We start from the raw sequence: 14,902 nt of genomic DNA, 5'->3' as shown, positions 1-14,902 counted from the left end.
CACCATCAGTGTGCTAGCTCTCGATGATGTCAGAATTTTTGCGTCCTTTTAATTGTTTTAATCATTTTTCCTTTTAATTGTTTACGTTTTGTCATTTTAGTAGATTGAGTAAACATTGACCGTGAACTTTTTGGGCCGCTGAAGTGTGTCATGAGTCCGATTGAGGTTTGATCAACATGACATCTGTTATTTGTGTATCACAATAATTGCGGCACGAGGGTTCTTGTGTGTCCGTGTGCGCGTGTGGTTGTCTTGACTGTTGTGAGTGATGGTCGCATGACATGAGTGTGGTCTCTGCCTGTCTCCGTCTCTGTCTGTCATGAAACAAGAGTTTGGTTCCGCTCTTGGTCTTTAATTTGCGTCTCGCTGATTCTTTCCAGCCCCGATCAGTTTTCCCTGCCGCCCATGATCCGAGCCCCCCAAGTATGAGTCTGCCCCTGCCCCACGCCAACGTTCTCAACAATATGAAAGAGCGGAGGGTTGTTTTTGAAGCGGGTCACATGGTGCTGTTTCACTCCCCCTGAGTCACCAATGAGGAAGATGTTGAACAGCAGATGAGGTCGTCAATGTCAAAAATCCATCCAACCGACACGCATGTTTTGGGTATGTTTACCGATAGAAAACCCAAGCGAGCATCCAATCCAGAGTTTCCATCCCAACCTCAGAACTGTCACGCTGACGTGCTAACCACTCGCCCATCGTGCTAGCTGACACAATATTCCCTCAAATTTTGACCAATGCAAAACAACTATTCACTCTATGTCAAATTCGAAATGCTTTTTGATCTGTCATTTGAACCTTCCCATTTAGCGATAGTTTGTCCCCTTGTTGGCGTCTCTCTGGGTGGTCCCGCAGCCCCCTCTTCACCCTCCAGTGGTGTGAGGGTGCTATGAAGAGATGAGGGGGAGGTGGGTAAAGGTGGTGAGAAGTGTGTGTGAGTGTGTGTGTGTGTATGTGTGTGTGCGTGAGAGTGTGTTGGGGGTTGTTCGGGGGTCCCTCCATTAACTCCCACCCTTTCACACTTCCTGCCTGCTTGTTCCGGACCTGCGAGGAACAAACTGCCCACACATCAGATGCCCACAGTGAGGACCCCTCTTGGCCAACACGCAAGTCCGACACGCACACACACACACACGCGCACGCACACAAAGTCGAGCTGTGGCAAGCTGGTTGGAGACGACCTCCGAGACGTCCTGTCCTCCATTAGCCGTCTTCTTGTGTTGTCTGGCAGCCATTTGACATCAATGACGGCCTTCAAAGTGCTGCTAACCCTCAAATGTGCCCACCGCAACAGTCTGGGACGGCAGAAGTTAGTGTGTGTGTGTGTGCAAGTGGGCGGTGGTGCCGGGGGGTCGGGGGGGGGGGCACGCAGAAAGTGGCGGCTCATTGGTGTCCAGCATGTGCGCTGAGGCCAATTTCCAGTCCCTGTGATTTTGAAAACATCGGAGGAGGCAAGAATGATCAGATGTGTGTTTGTGCTGGGCATGATCAAGTGTCAACATTCTGCCTTGTAAAAGCTTCATAATTAGAAGAGCATTGCTAACTAGCTTAGCGATCTGGTGACTGAAGGGCCTTGGAAGATAACTGGCTCGGGTCCAAAAGAGCCCTGGGAAAGTCCTGATGTGTTTCATCATGTCGCCGCTGACGAGTGCTGCGCACGCAAATTAACTCTGAAAATGACTCCGATGAGTCACACTGACCAGACGTACGTCGCTAATCGGCGTTGATTATTTCCCAATCCGGCCCTCTGCAAACACACATGGATGGACGCAGAGAGACGCACACAACCGCGGACATCACGGCACACACACACACACACGCACACACACACAAACACACACAACGCAGATGTAGGAACCTTTCACAATTTGTTTGGCACAGATTAGCCAAAGGTAACCTAGCGCAGTGACCCTCCACAAGAGGATTAGGACCTTAGCTCAATTAGCAGCTAGGCTAGCTGTGCTTGAAATGTGCCTGTGATTCATAATGTGAGGATAATAAAGCAGCACATACTGTTTAGCGTAGCGGTAGCACAATATGTTAGTAGTTTGCGCATCTGCCTGCCTCATTGTCATGAGGTTCTGCATTCGAGTCTCGGCACGGGGGTCTTGCTGCCGAAAAAATATGTTAGCATGTTAACTTCAGTCCATACATTGGGGTGAATGTATGCAAATGCTCGTTGCGCCCTTTTGCGGCGACTCTGACCAAAATTTGGCTCCGATAGAAGCGTTGACAGCAACAACAAAAAGAAGAGCGACATGCCAGCGTGACTCACCAAAATCTTTTGCCGCAAACTTCTGCTTTTTTGGGTGGAGAGAAAACGTCAAAAAATACAAACCGAAGGTTATTCCAGTTTGTCTGTGGGACGAATAACGTCACCCGCAAAAAGCACTTCCTCCTTTTTCGCACGCGAAAGGCGGCAAGCGGGCCCACTTCCCGACGCCGCTCACGACGTTTTCGTAAGTCTGTTTCAACGCTGCCCCTAAACAACAAAACATGAAAAAAAAACAACAAACCCAACAAACTTATTTATTAGTTGTTGATGTGGTTTTTGACTTATTTGTGACAGGGAGTTTTACTTCTTTTTTTTGGACTTGGTTCTTGATTTTCTTAAATGAGTTTTTTGAAGACTTCTCACTTGGTTTTCAACTATAAAAATTGCTTTTCATATTTATTTTATTTTATATGACTATTTCTGACAGCTTTTCTACATATGGTTGTTGACATGGGTTTTGACTTTTTGGTTCATTTGTTTATTAGACGTTTTGGCTATTGTTTTTTTTCACTTGCTTTTGATTGTTGCTGTGGTCTTTGATTCTTGACTTGTTTTGAGTTTTTATTTACCGTTTTTTTTTTTGGTCATTTCAAAAGTTGTTTTTAACTGGAATGTTGATTTTGGGTTTTTTTCAGTGTTTTTTGACGGTTTTTCTTTCGGCTTAATGAATACAGTTTTGGACTTTTCATTGTTTTGTTTTGTTTTTAATTTGTTTTTTATTTGTTCTTGGTAGGTGTGGTTTTTGACTTGGTTTAGGAGTTTTTGATTCTTATTTATTTTTCCTCTTTTAACTTTTTTACTTGGTTTTTCTTAGGCATTTTCAAACATGAAATCCTGATTTTACTGCTTCTTGACTATTTTTGTCTACTTCTTCACAAAGGTTTTGAACATGTTTTTCAAATTTCTTGACTTGTTTTTGATCGACTGCAGTTGGGTTTTTGGAGTGGTTTAAGGCAAGGATTTTACCTTGTTTTTAAAACTTGTATTGTATCTTGACTGTTTTTTGCATGTTTTTTTTTTGGCCTATTTAATTTTAACCTTTTCATGCACCAATAATGAAAAGCTGTAACTTGATAACCTGATAAGATGTCCACTGTAGTATATACATTTTTTTTTACCTGGTTCTTGGTCTGCTTTTACTTGTTGCATCATTTCACACACTGCGCGGTGTCTTCATTCGCTTTCAACACTTTTCACTTTTCACAGCGTTTGTCAATCACTTCCTCATCAGCTCATTTAAACTTCTCATTAATTCTACACTTTTCACCGAAATTTTGTCACGTCTGTGCAGTGGCTTCTGGTTTCTCACCATCATCACTTTCTCATTATCCCAGACCAGCGAGACCAGGTTTCACTTTGAATCAGCCTTTTTTTTTTTTAATTGGGTATTCTTACAAGGATGCGCGCAATCAAAACGCAGTTTCCAAATCGATGACACGGTTGAAAGAAAATATGTGGGTGTGACAAAGTCTACACACCCCAGTTCAAACACCAGGTTTGGGACCAAGATAAATCATTAGCAAACTTTTCCACCATTCATATAACCTGTAACCTGTAAATTCAGCGGATTCAAAAACATGTGTTTTCAAGAAGGGGGAAAAAAATAAACAACTCAGAAAAAAGTGTGCACACCCGCTGTAACGTCTACGAATGAATCGATCACATTCAAACTCATGACACACACGCGCCTCTGAGTAACCCTCAGTGAAGTTCATCCGCTCTCGTAGGATTTTTCCGGATATTTTTCTTGCTTACTTGCTTTAGTTCCGTTTCTGATTAGTTACGGTTATTTAATTACAATTGCTTGGATGCACCACATCGGCCTCAAATAAAGTGGAGATGTTCTCGTCGCCTTTTGCTGTCGTTGTAAAACAATGCTGTTTATTTTCACTTCTCCTTTACAAAGTGTATAACTTTTGAAAGTGATGTCATTCAATCAAGAAAAAGAAGATAAAAGAAAAGGGGAAAAAAAGAAAGAAACATTTTTGAGTGACTCCTTCTTTTTTCAGCCGGAACTCGGGCCTTTGACGAGACGGAGGCAATTATGAACAGTTCCAAATACCCGTCAGTCTGCTAGAAAGCTCGAAGAATGTGAGCAGGAACTCTATTAGAACAATTGCACTTGATTTTGGGATAATCGGGGTGATTTTAAACGGCGGTAACACGAATATGGATGGATGATTTGGTGTTTCGTGTTACGTGGTGTTTGTTTAGTGTCGGCAGGAAGACGAAGTGAAAGTGTGTTGAAAGTGAAGGTTTTTTGCTAATTCAGTCAGACGGGCAGGAAGGAAGTCCCGTGTGTGTGTGCGCATGTGTGCGTGTGTGTGTGCGCGCACGCGTGTAGACGGTCTGCAAGTCGACCGGCCACGCTCTCAAGCAGACGACAGACTTGTGTGAGAATGAACGTTGATGTCGGCGTGCTTGCGCTTCGTTCCAGGTTCCCCCCTTCCCTTCCTTATTCCTTCACTTCTTTCTGTCCATCTTTTGGCTTCACTTCTCACTTCACTCGTCTCATTTTCCTGTCACTCCCTTTGAGCGTGACGTCTGAGTGACGTGCGTGCGCGTGTGTCGACACGCACTTAAGTCGAAGAAAGGCGTGCGGGAAGGAAGCGAAAAGGAGCTCTGACTTCCTACTAACACACTCCCTCTCATTTGTCCTCCTACACACTTTAACCGGACATGCTCACCACATCATAGGGGACCCCCAAACACACACACACACACACATTTTGTGTATACAAGGTACAGTGTATAAATCTATACTGTATGTGTGCAAGGGTTGTATGTGTGTGTGTGTGTGTACAGAGTACTGTATATACACAACAGAGATAAGTGATGTTGTTGATAATGACTTGCGGAAGAGTACACAAACGTGTGTGTGTGTGTGTGTGTGTGTGTGTGTGTGTGTGTGTGTGCGTGTGTGTGCGTGTGTGTAAATGCTGACTCGGCCCGAAAAACAAAGTGTCACATTTTGGGGCGCCAATAAACGCATCAGCACACACGCACTCAATGTCAGTGTGGCGACACAAGGACGAGGAAGAGGAGGGGGAGGAAGTGGGATAATTGGAGCAAAACGCTGAAGCCAATAAAAGAAAGTTATGAATAGCAGCAGACTTTTGCATGGCCGGGAAAAAAAAAAAAAAAAAAAAAGGAAAAAAAAGTTCAAAAGGAGTCCTTTGGATCTTTCACTTTTGCAAAGTCACTTCAAGAAAACAGCTTGCATGAGCAGCCACATTAACATTTACAATATTGACGACATTTATAACACTTTAGATAAAGGCGTACTGGAAACATGTCATGAAAAATAAATATTCCCTCAAAAATGTTCCGAGCAATGACATAAGCAATAGAAAGGCTGTTTTAATTATAATCAACCCAACGTGATGTGACATCACTGCTTTTTGGAAATTATGAGCATGTTTATCATGTTTTTTTTTCTGTTGCTTACTGGGAAACGTGGCAATATGAAGGAAACTTTGGGTTTAAATTGCAAGAATGTGTTAAAAAAAAACAACTTACATTTTGAGGTAATAAGCAGTCAGAAGTTAGCGTAACATTGAAGTCAATTTAATGTAAAGGGCAACACCGTAAAAAGTCGAGAAGTTTGGAATAAAGTTAAAAATGAACAATCGTAAATTGAAATGTCAAGTATTGTACAGTCAAAAGTAAAGTAAAAATAAAGGAAGGTCAAAATGACGTCATAAAATAAAGCAAAAGGGAATGAAAAATGTAAAGTACAGGACTGTGCTGTAATGTCAAAAAAAATAAATCACATGTAAAGTAATTGTGAACGTCAGCTAAAATGCAATGTACGGTGCGGTCAAAAGTCAAAGTCATGTTTAAAAAAAAAAAAAGCGACAAAAATGTAAAAGTAAATGTGAAGATAATGCAAAGTGCAGGACAGCTAAGGCTTTCAAAGAAAGAAAAGTAAATCCAGGAGTGATGTAAAGTTGTGATAAGACAAACGTAAAGTGAAATGATGACCGGAAAAAAAAAAAACGTTGAGTAAAAGTCAGAAACGGAAAATAAAAATTGAAGTGAAAAGTTGAGTAAAAAGTGCAAAGCAGAGCAACGTGTAAAGCAAAATAACGTACAACGGAAAAGGGTGACGTATCAAGCAAAGTAAAAAGGACAAAGTCAAAGAAAGTAAATAGTCAAATTGAAAGTAAAGTGAACTCAAAGGCAGACGAAAGTCGAGTCCATGAAATGTGATAGTAATAAATGTCACGACAATTCCAAAACGAGTATTGAGTGTCGCGAACGGCAATGCTAAGCAAAAGCCACATTTGACCTGTGAGTCATCGCATCACATTTCAAATGTTTCGACTTCATTATTTGCATCATTGCAGCAATCGTGATTACATCTGGGAGTTTTTCACTCTCTGGTTCCCATGGCAATGCCTTGGAGCCTGCCTTGACACACACACACACACACACACAAAGTACGTCAGCGTTATGGAGTGAAAGGAGAAGTGTGTGTGCGCGCGCGCGTACGACTTCAAAGTCTTCACTCAATGATTTCACATCAGATACAAGTCAGCGTCCCGACAAAGATACTCTTTTAAACGCGGACTGCGTGTCCGTGTGCGCGTGCGCGTCTTTAGTTCCTTAGGTTACCTGAATCCTTTTATCTGTGACCCGGAGAGGGCGAGAGTATCAGCGCCATCGTCCCCGTCAACAGACAGAAAAGATGACTGCCGTGTGAGAGCGTGTCGCCGTGTGTGCTGAGGTCCATTCGCGTGTATTCGATGATATATGTGCGTGCGTGTGCTCGCTGTGTTCGTGGAAGTGTATCGATATGGGTGCTGTGTGAGTGCGCGTTTGTTTTGTGTGTGAACGCGCGTGTTCGTGTTTCTGTGCGTTGATGTGAATAGCAGCGTTGATGCAATTGCGTGTGCCTCCCTATACGTGTCAACGATGTGCCCGTGCGTCAAAGTGTTGCAATTACCATACGCGCTCGATCTTTAAACCGCATAACAAAAGCAGCGTCTCATTTTTCACTCCTTCCTCTATTGTCCGTCTACTGCTCTTCATCCGCTACTTCTCCTTCAGCTGCTGGCATCTTGTCAACGCTGCAGGACAATGTTGCTGGATTCAGGTTTCTGCATGTGTGTGTGTGCGTGCGTGACATTTTGAATACTGGGCCTGCTGCGCTGTGCTTATTCAGGCTGCAGCTTCAGACTGTGTGTGGGATTACAAAAGAAAGTGTATATATGTGTGTGGGTGTGTGCGCGCGATCTCTCGATTCAAGACATACACGCACAACACATATGATAACACAACAGTGCTTATTTTAACACAGGGGTGTGCGTTTCAGCTCTCTAAGTAGAAGCGTCCAGGTGGAACAGCGAGACGAGGCGTGTGTGTTGTGTGCGTACGTGTGCGTGTGCGTGTTTTGACAGCGGCCTATACCTTTAACATCTCCACAATGCCGAGAATGCGGGGCCGTGTGATCCCGAGCGCAGTTGTCGGCCATACGAAGGCCAGCGCCGCCGTCTGAAGATTTACACGCCGGCCCTTTAAGGCACCCCTGGCCCGGTGGAGGCACAGAGGGAAAGTCGAGAGAGAGCGACAATGACCGACATGGTCCAAATATTTAGCGTTCATTCAAGGAGGCTTTCAAAATAAACCTCCCACGTGTCTGCCGGCAAAATAAAAGCACACTTAAAGTTGAGTTTATTAAGCAAACTCCATGTTTAGTTCAGATGGAGCGAGTACACAAATATTTATGCAAAGACGGTTCACTTCATTAGTCGAGCATTTAAATATGCTAAAGTGGAAGAGTAGTAGAGCCGGATACAAAAAAGTTGACATTGACAGTTTGGGTCGGGGCCCAAAGAGAGAAAGAAGGGAAGAAGCAGTTGGTGCTTCGCACACAAGCACAACAGGGGCACTCAGGTCACAAATATCAGTCTCACTTTTTATATTTTGGTCAAGATCAAGAAACTATGAGTCGATATATAGGGCGACACTGAGAAAATGCTGTGATGATTCGATAATAGAAGGTGATACACGTCACCATCAAGAAGATACAGGTCAACACTGAGCCATCGATACTACAAGACTGCGGCCTCAAGCTGATACAAGTTGATCCAGGATGAAATAAGGAGATGCGCAGCACGATTAAGACGATGCAAGTCGATACGCAGCATCATTAAGATGATACAAGCGACCACACAGCGGCATCAAAATTACATAAAATGACACAAGCTTACACAGGACTACACAATTCAATGGAATGACGGTATACGACGATACATGACACCTGCCAGTCGATACAAGCCAATATATGGTGATACAAGACACCTCGAGTAAAAACGCGGTATCTTGATACCGGACAATTAGGTCCATAGGGAGCAGAAACATGATGGCAGAAGGCCACACGAATTGATACACAGCATCACCAAGGATACAAGCCAAAGTAAAATGATACCAGACAATGTCTGTAAACATGAAGACGATACAAAGAATGATCCAAGACCATATCAGTCCATACACGACAATAAAACCCAGCCGCAGGCCTTGCGAGAATCAAAAGAACAACTACACTAACAAATACTTTTCCGCGAGGGGGGTCTACTTTCTTGGTTCCATGTTTACAAGCACTACTGGCAATAAAGCAGATTGGCTCATGATGCGAGTGTCACGTGACCCTCAGTGTTGCTATCAGCCCACCCGGCCATGTGTGTGTATATGTGTCTTGAGTCTGCGTGGCAGGACAGGAACGGTGTTTGTCCTGCAGCAACTGTTTCGGTCCTTGTTTTTCCACTGGGTCAGCCCGGAATGGAAAACAAAATGGTGACGAGTCACGCGGTGGAAATAAAAGTGGAAGCTTCAGACGAAACCGCAGATGAAAGAGACCAATCAGTTAGAGCTGTCAATCAAAGCACGTTTGGACAGAGATGCCGCCGCCAGCCCACCCAGCGAGTTAACCGACACATAAAGAGTTTGGAAATGCTCTTCATGTTGTCGAGAAGTCATTTGGAAATCTTCAAGCTGCAGAAAGTGAAAGAGATGCGCACACATCCACTTCTTTTTCTCTTAACCGGATGAAGCAGGGTGAAGATGATACAAGCCAAGATAAAACGACACAGGAGGATACATTAGCAGCTCTTACAAGACAAGACAAGACGCATCAAGATGACACAAAAGAGTCAAGGAAGATACAAGAAAAAAATACATCATGTCATGTATAAAAACAAAAGAAAATGCAAAGGCGATACAAGATGATACAGAGTAATATCAATCTGATCAAAGTTGATCTGGGACAATCCAAGATGATACAAGGTGATACACAGCCTTCTTAAGACGGTACCAGGTGATCGCACCATTAAGTCGATACAGAGCGATGCGCACTGATATAATGCATCATAAAGCTGATACATGCTGATACGGGTTAAGTCAAGATGATACAGAATCACAAGAACTCAAGTTGCAACGACTAATCAATTAATCAACATCTAATTGATGATCAAATTAGTTCACGATTCATCCTTCCCAGTTATTTTCGATATCGACTCATTTTGTCGAAACCTTGCTAAACTTAAAACCCTCCAAACCCTTAGAATTGTGAAATCGATATGATACACGCCCATGCTTACTGATAAAAGACGATACCTGAAAGTCTCAAGCAAGTAACAAGACAATAAAAGACAATTTCTCGTATGTGTATATTGTAGATATGCAATTCGTGATGAAGATGAAGCTGCAGTTGCTAGCACAGAGCATGTGGGACACCAAACTCTGGATACACACTTACATGCGCAGTTGTGCATGTGTGAGCTACATGCGTGTGTGGGGGGGGGGGGGGGGTTGTCATTGCAGATTGAGCATACATGTGAGTGGGTGTGCACATCTATGTGTGTGTGTGTGTGTGTGTGTGTGTACGCCAGGTGAACAGTTTGTGGAACTCATTGACTAATTACACTTGTAATCAGATTAAAGTAATCTGATTACTGTCAGTAAACACACACACACACACACACACACACACACACACAGAAATACACTGTGTTTGCATCTTTCGAAGCATCCTATGAAAACAAGTCATCGGAACAGCCAAGCTACACGCGGCTAAAAACTGTTGCACGATACTACATGTTCATTGCAGTACAATTTTTTTTTGTATCTGTGCCAACAACGCTCTGGTTGCATGCTAAGTCACATGCTAACAAGGCTAACAAGGTTTCCCTTCCTTGTTGTCAAAAGTCAGCTGACACCCAATATGAAAATAAATAGGTGACGATCCTGATCGATTATGCTGTGCCGTTCCGAGTCATTTTTAGTCTGAAAACAAGCAAGGTTACCAATCCGAAACGTTCAATTTTTACAATGGCAAACCCTAATGTGTGCTGTCAACACAGTTGATCCACTGATTCTGCCGTTGCTGAAAATGCTGCTGATTGTGATCAAAGTCATCAAAGGTCCAATCATTAGATGTTACTGATGATGATCCTGTATGATTATCTTGTGGTGTGGAGTATGTTAAGACTTATTTTAGCTACCCAATATGCACAGAAAATGTCAATATTAAACATATCACCAATATTTAAAAAATAAAAAAAATTAAAAAAAGTTGATTTTGAGTCCCAAACCCAGCTTCTAAAGCCAGCAAAAACCCGATGATGAGATCTTTCCAAAGATGATCCTGAATGATTATCCTGCGGTGTGGAGTGTGTGAAGAGGGTGTGAGTTTTTCCAACTCGATCCAATGGGAAAACAGTCAGAGCCGAGAATCACAGTTGCTAAGCCTGTTCAATATTTCGAATGGCAAATCCTTTTGTATGTGGTCAAGATAGCATTTTATTTAGTTCCTTTAAGATTACTATACACATATTCCGGTGAGCTAATCACTGGAAATCCAAAAGAACATACGATGATTTTTTTTTTATCGTTGTGTGTGTACTCTTGCTTCTCACAAATTGGATAAGATCTTGCAAATCTGTTTCTGCAGCTCACTGAAATGAAAGGATGAATACATCTCCATGTTCCTCTTGCGGGAACAAGTTGCGTATTTAGCGGCGAGATGAATTGAAGTAAATGCTGCACTCCATCAGGTAAATGATCAAATGTAATAGATTACAAGCACGCCCTCCTCCTCTTCCTCCTTTTCTTCCTCCTCTGGAGCCTTCAGTCTGACTCAGAAGATGTGTAAGTGCTCCACTCAGAGACAACGGCCATAAATAATCACACGCACACACTCACCGGGGTGGTGGGTGTGACAGGACAGGTTAAGATGAAAGCTTCCCGTCCACTGGCGTCTTATTAGAGAGCTTTTAACATGTAAACACACACACGCACGCACACACGAAGAGTGAGTGAGAGAGAGTCAGTCCTGCTGGGTGGCGTAGACACAGCCCCGCTGTGGCTCGGCTCGCTCACAATGGAGCGGTCAGCAGGGAGGACACAGCGCTAATCCCTGTTAGCATCACAATGCTACAGCGGCACACCTCAGCCTTGAGCACGTACACACAAAACACACAAAAAACGCTCATTGGTCAAGAAAGGTGTGTTATTCACCTATTGTTTAAGTTACTGTCATGAAAGGTTTGGTCAAAAGAAAATGCTGACACTATCACTCTGATTTATCACAAATGAAAATGAGAAATTTTGGTGGAGATTTTAGCAAGCATCATAAAGTTGCCATCTTTGATATGCTTTCGCGGGCCACATAAAATGATGTGGTGGGCCAGATCTGGCCCCCGGGCCTTGAGTTTGACATGGGTGCCTTACATCCATCCATCACACTGTCCTCCCAACTAAATGAGTTCCCGTTGACCAATGTGGGGGTTTTTTTTTGGGGTCACTGAGTCACTTTCTTGACGACTAAAGTGACTTCTTCATTCTTTATTTGTCTTTCTTGTCTAGTCTTGGCTGTTGTCTTCTTCTGTTTTTCTTGGTTCGGCTCTTTGTGTCCTCTGCCTTTTATGAGTGGTTGTATTTTGCTCCTTTATCTGGTTCTGATTTTAGGGACTTCACTTGGTTGTTTCGTTGGTGAAGATACACTACCGACAAAATAGTTCGGGATGTGATGCAACAGTGATCTCATATACGGCATTTAAGTAGAAGGATGCACCGATGATTTTCCTCATCTCAAATCATCAATTGAAAAGTTAACAACAATGTTGGGTACACCACGACAAAAAATAAAAAAATCCCACATCTGAATAACTCGTCATGTGTCAATTACAGCTTGACGTCTCACGCTGTTCACGAGTCGACTGAGGCACGGCATCCCACTCTTCTTGAAGGGCAGCCCTAGGGTCATTGATGATCCGGTGTGCACAGTTTCGGATTAAATTCACCTCTAAAGGTTTGAATCAATTTTAGGCTCGTCCTGAAATGTCACTTGAAAGCCAGATATCCCGAACTTTTTTGTGAGTAGTTATTTTTGATGTCTGGATTTCTTTCCCTTTTTTTGTCTTTGTCTTCTTTGGTTGTGGTCTTGTCTTTTATGATGCTTTCTGATTGCCTGTCGACGTTCTCCCAGAAGAAAAAAAAAAATCATGACTACAGTGACTTTACTGAGGTTCTCAAAGCAATCCTCACTCGCACGCGCGTGTGTGTGCGTGCGTGTGTGTACGTGTGTGTGTGTGTTTATGAGGGGAAGGGGGTGATTGTCTTATATACAGTAGGAAATAAAGTTAAATGGCACACACACGCGCGCACACACGCACACAGGCACACACACACACACCGTCACACAAATAGTAGCTGCTTTGACAAAAGCTGAGATAACATCTGAATTGCTGGCAGGGATGTCACACAAATACACACGCACAAACACTAAAGAGGCCTTTACTTCCATGCCAGTTCAATTAAGCAAGAACAATAGTGGGCCAACACCTGAGGCCAAATATATGGCAAACCTTTACTCTCTCTCTCTCTCTCTCTCTGTCTCACACACACACACGCACGCACGCACGCACACAAACAGGAGGCTGAGAGTTCAAAGCGTGGCCCCGGGCCACTGTTGAAGGAAGAAAAAGAGGGATGAGTGAGCAAAAAGAGTGAATGAATGAAAAGAAGCCCACGTACCTGCAGGGGTCAGAACAGGTGAGCTTTAATGGAGCCTTTCCCTTTCACACACACCCACACACGCACACACACACTCACACCACACACACGCACACACACACATGTGTAACCCTTGATCACAACACAGAGAATGTTGTGACAAACGTTATATTTATAAGTGTAACAAGTTTAAATGAGAGAATTGGAAAGGCCATGCAGTAGATGGACTAATGAAGGTTATGGAAGAAAGGAGGGAAATTTCAGAAAAAAAGTCGGTGAAAATAGAGTACCGGTACTGTATTTGAATATCCAAATAAAATGTACTCCAAAAATAAAATAAAACAACCAAGTATGGGTCTGTAAACCTCAAAATCAGCAAGGAAAGATGTGTTGCGTTCAAGGTCGGCACACAATGTGGGATAGAAAAAATCTGTCTTCACCTTCCACTCTCTGATGTGTTCCAGGGAGGAGGAGGGATTGCAGGTGCTCATCACTCCCCCCCCCCCTCCACCCCCACCTCATCCTCACCCAGGGGGAGGCCCGCTTCCTCCCTGGGGCTCCAAAAGCTGTGAACCTCCCCAGGTAACCGTTAAGCTAGCCTCAGGGACAGTGCGTGGAGTTTATGCTAGCTCCTGGTGGTATCTGGGACAAAATTCTCAGTTAAATTCATTAAATTGCACAACCATACTTAAAGTAGGGCTTCAAATTAGGATTATGGTATCAAAGAAGGCTTTCAAAGTAGGCCCAGAGTTTCGAAGCAAGGTTGGGGATTTTAAGTAGGCTTTCAAAGAAAGTTTCACAGTAGGGTTATCAATTTAAAGTTGGGTTTTAATAATGTAGGGTAAGAGTGGTTGGGGATTTAAAGTCAAGTTTCAATGTTGGTTTTGCAATTAACGGAAGCTTTTGAAGTAGGGTTGCGGTTTTGAAATTGATTTGGTGGTTTGCACTGATTAAGAACATCAACTTTTAATTTATTTACAAATTACACATTTATTTAAAAGAAGGTGTGTGGATACCCGGGTTGTGAATGCAGCAGTCTTCAAGAGGGTTAAAATATATCTTATATTTTGTATACTGTATAATTTATATATTTTCAGCGCATTTGGAGTTTTTTATTTGTGAAAAAAAAAAACACATCGTGAGGTACAAAACATTCCAACACATTTTATGGCGACGGTTGATGACTTGAAAGTTAACCCGAGTGTCATTTGCATTGACTATTTAGGGAAATCAGAGAAAAATACCAGTTCCAGAACAATTTGGCTTGCAGTGGAAATTTAACCCATCGCCGAGAAGAGTGTGAACAACCCTACCAAATTTGAATAATTTAAAATGCTGCTGGGTGGAAAAAATGTTGCTCAAGTGCACTGGGTGTGCCCGCGAAAGGCACTGAAACCACACACCGCTAAACTGTCAGCTGTCAATCAAAAACAGCGACTACTACCTTGAAAAATGGATTCTATTTGTCGACACAAAAGTATTTGTTTGAGCCATGAAAATACAGTACAACCACTTTGAGCCTGTGGTAACTGCAATATGTCGTTGTGGGGCTATTTCACGTTGGGACAACGAGGCGCTCTAAAGAGACCACGCTTTTGCGAATAGCTTCAG

Source organism: Hippocampus guttulatus, chromosome 6 (assembly GCF_054856545.1).
Source record: "Hippocampus guttulatus isolate MCC_2025c chromosome 6, RoL_Hgut_1.0, whole genome shotgun sequence".
Taxonomy (NCBI): domain Eukaryota; kingdom Metazoa; phylum Chordata; class Actinopteri; order Syngnathiformes; family Syngnathidae; genus Hippocampus; species Hippocampus guttulatus.
This window is presented reverse-complemented; position numbering follows the sequence as displayed.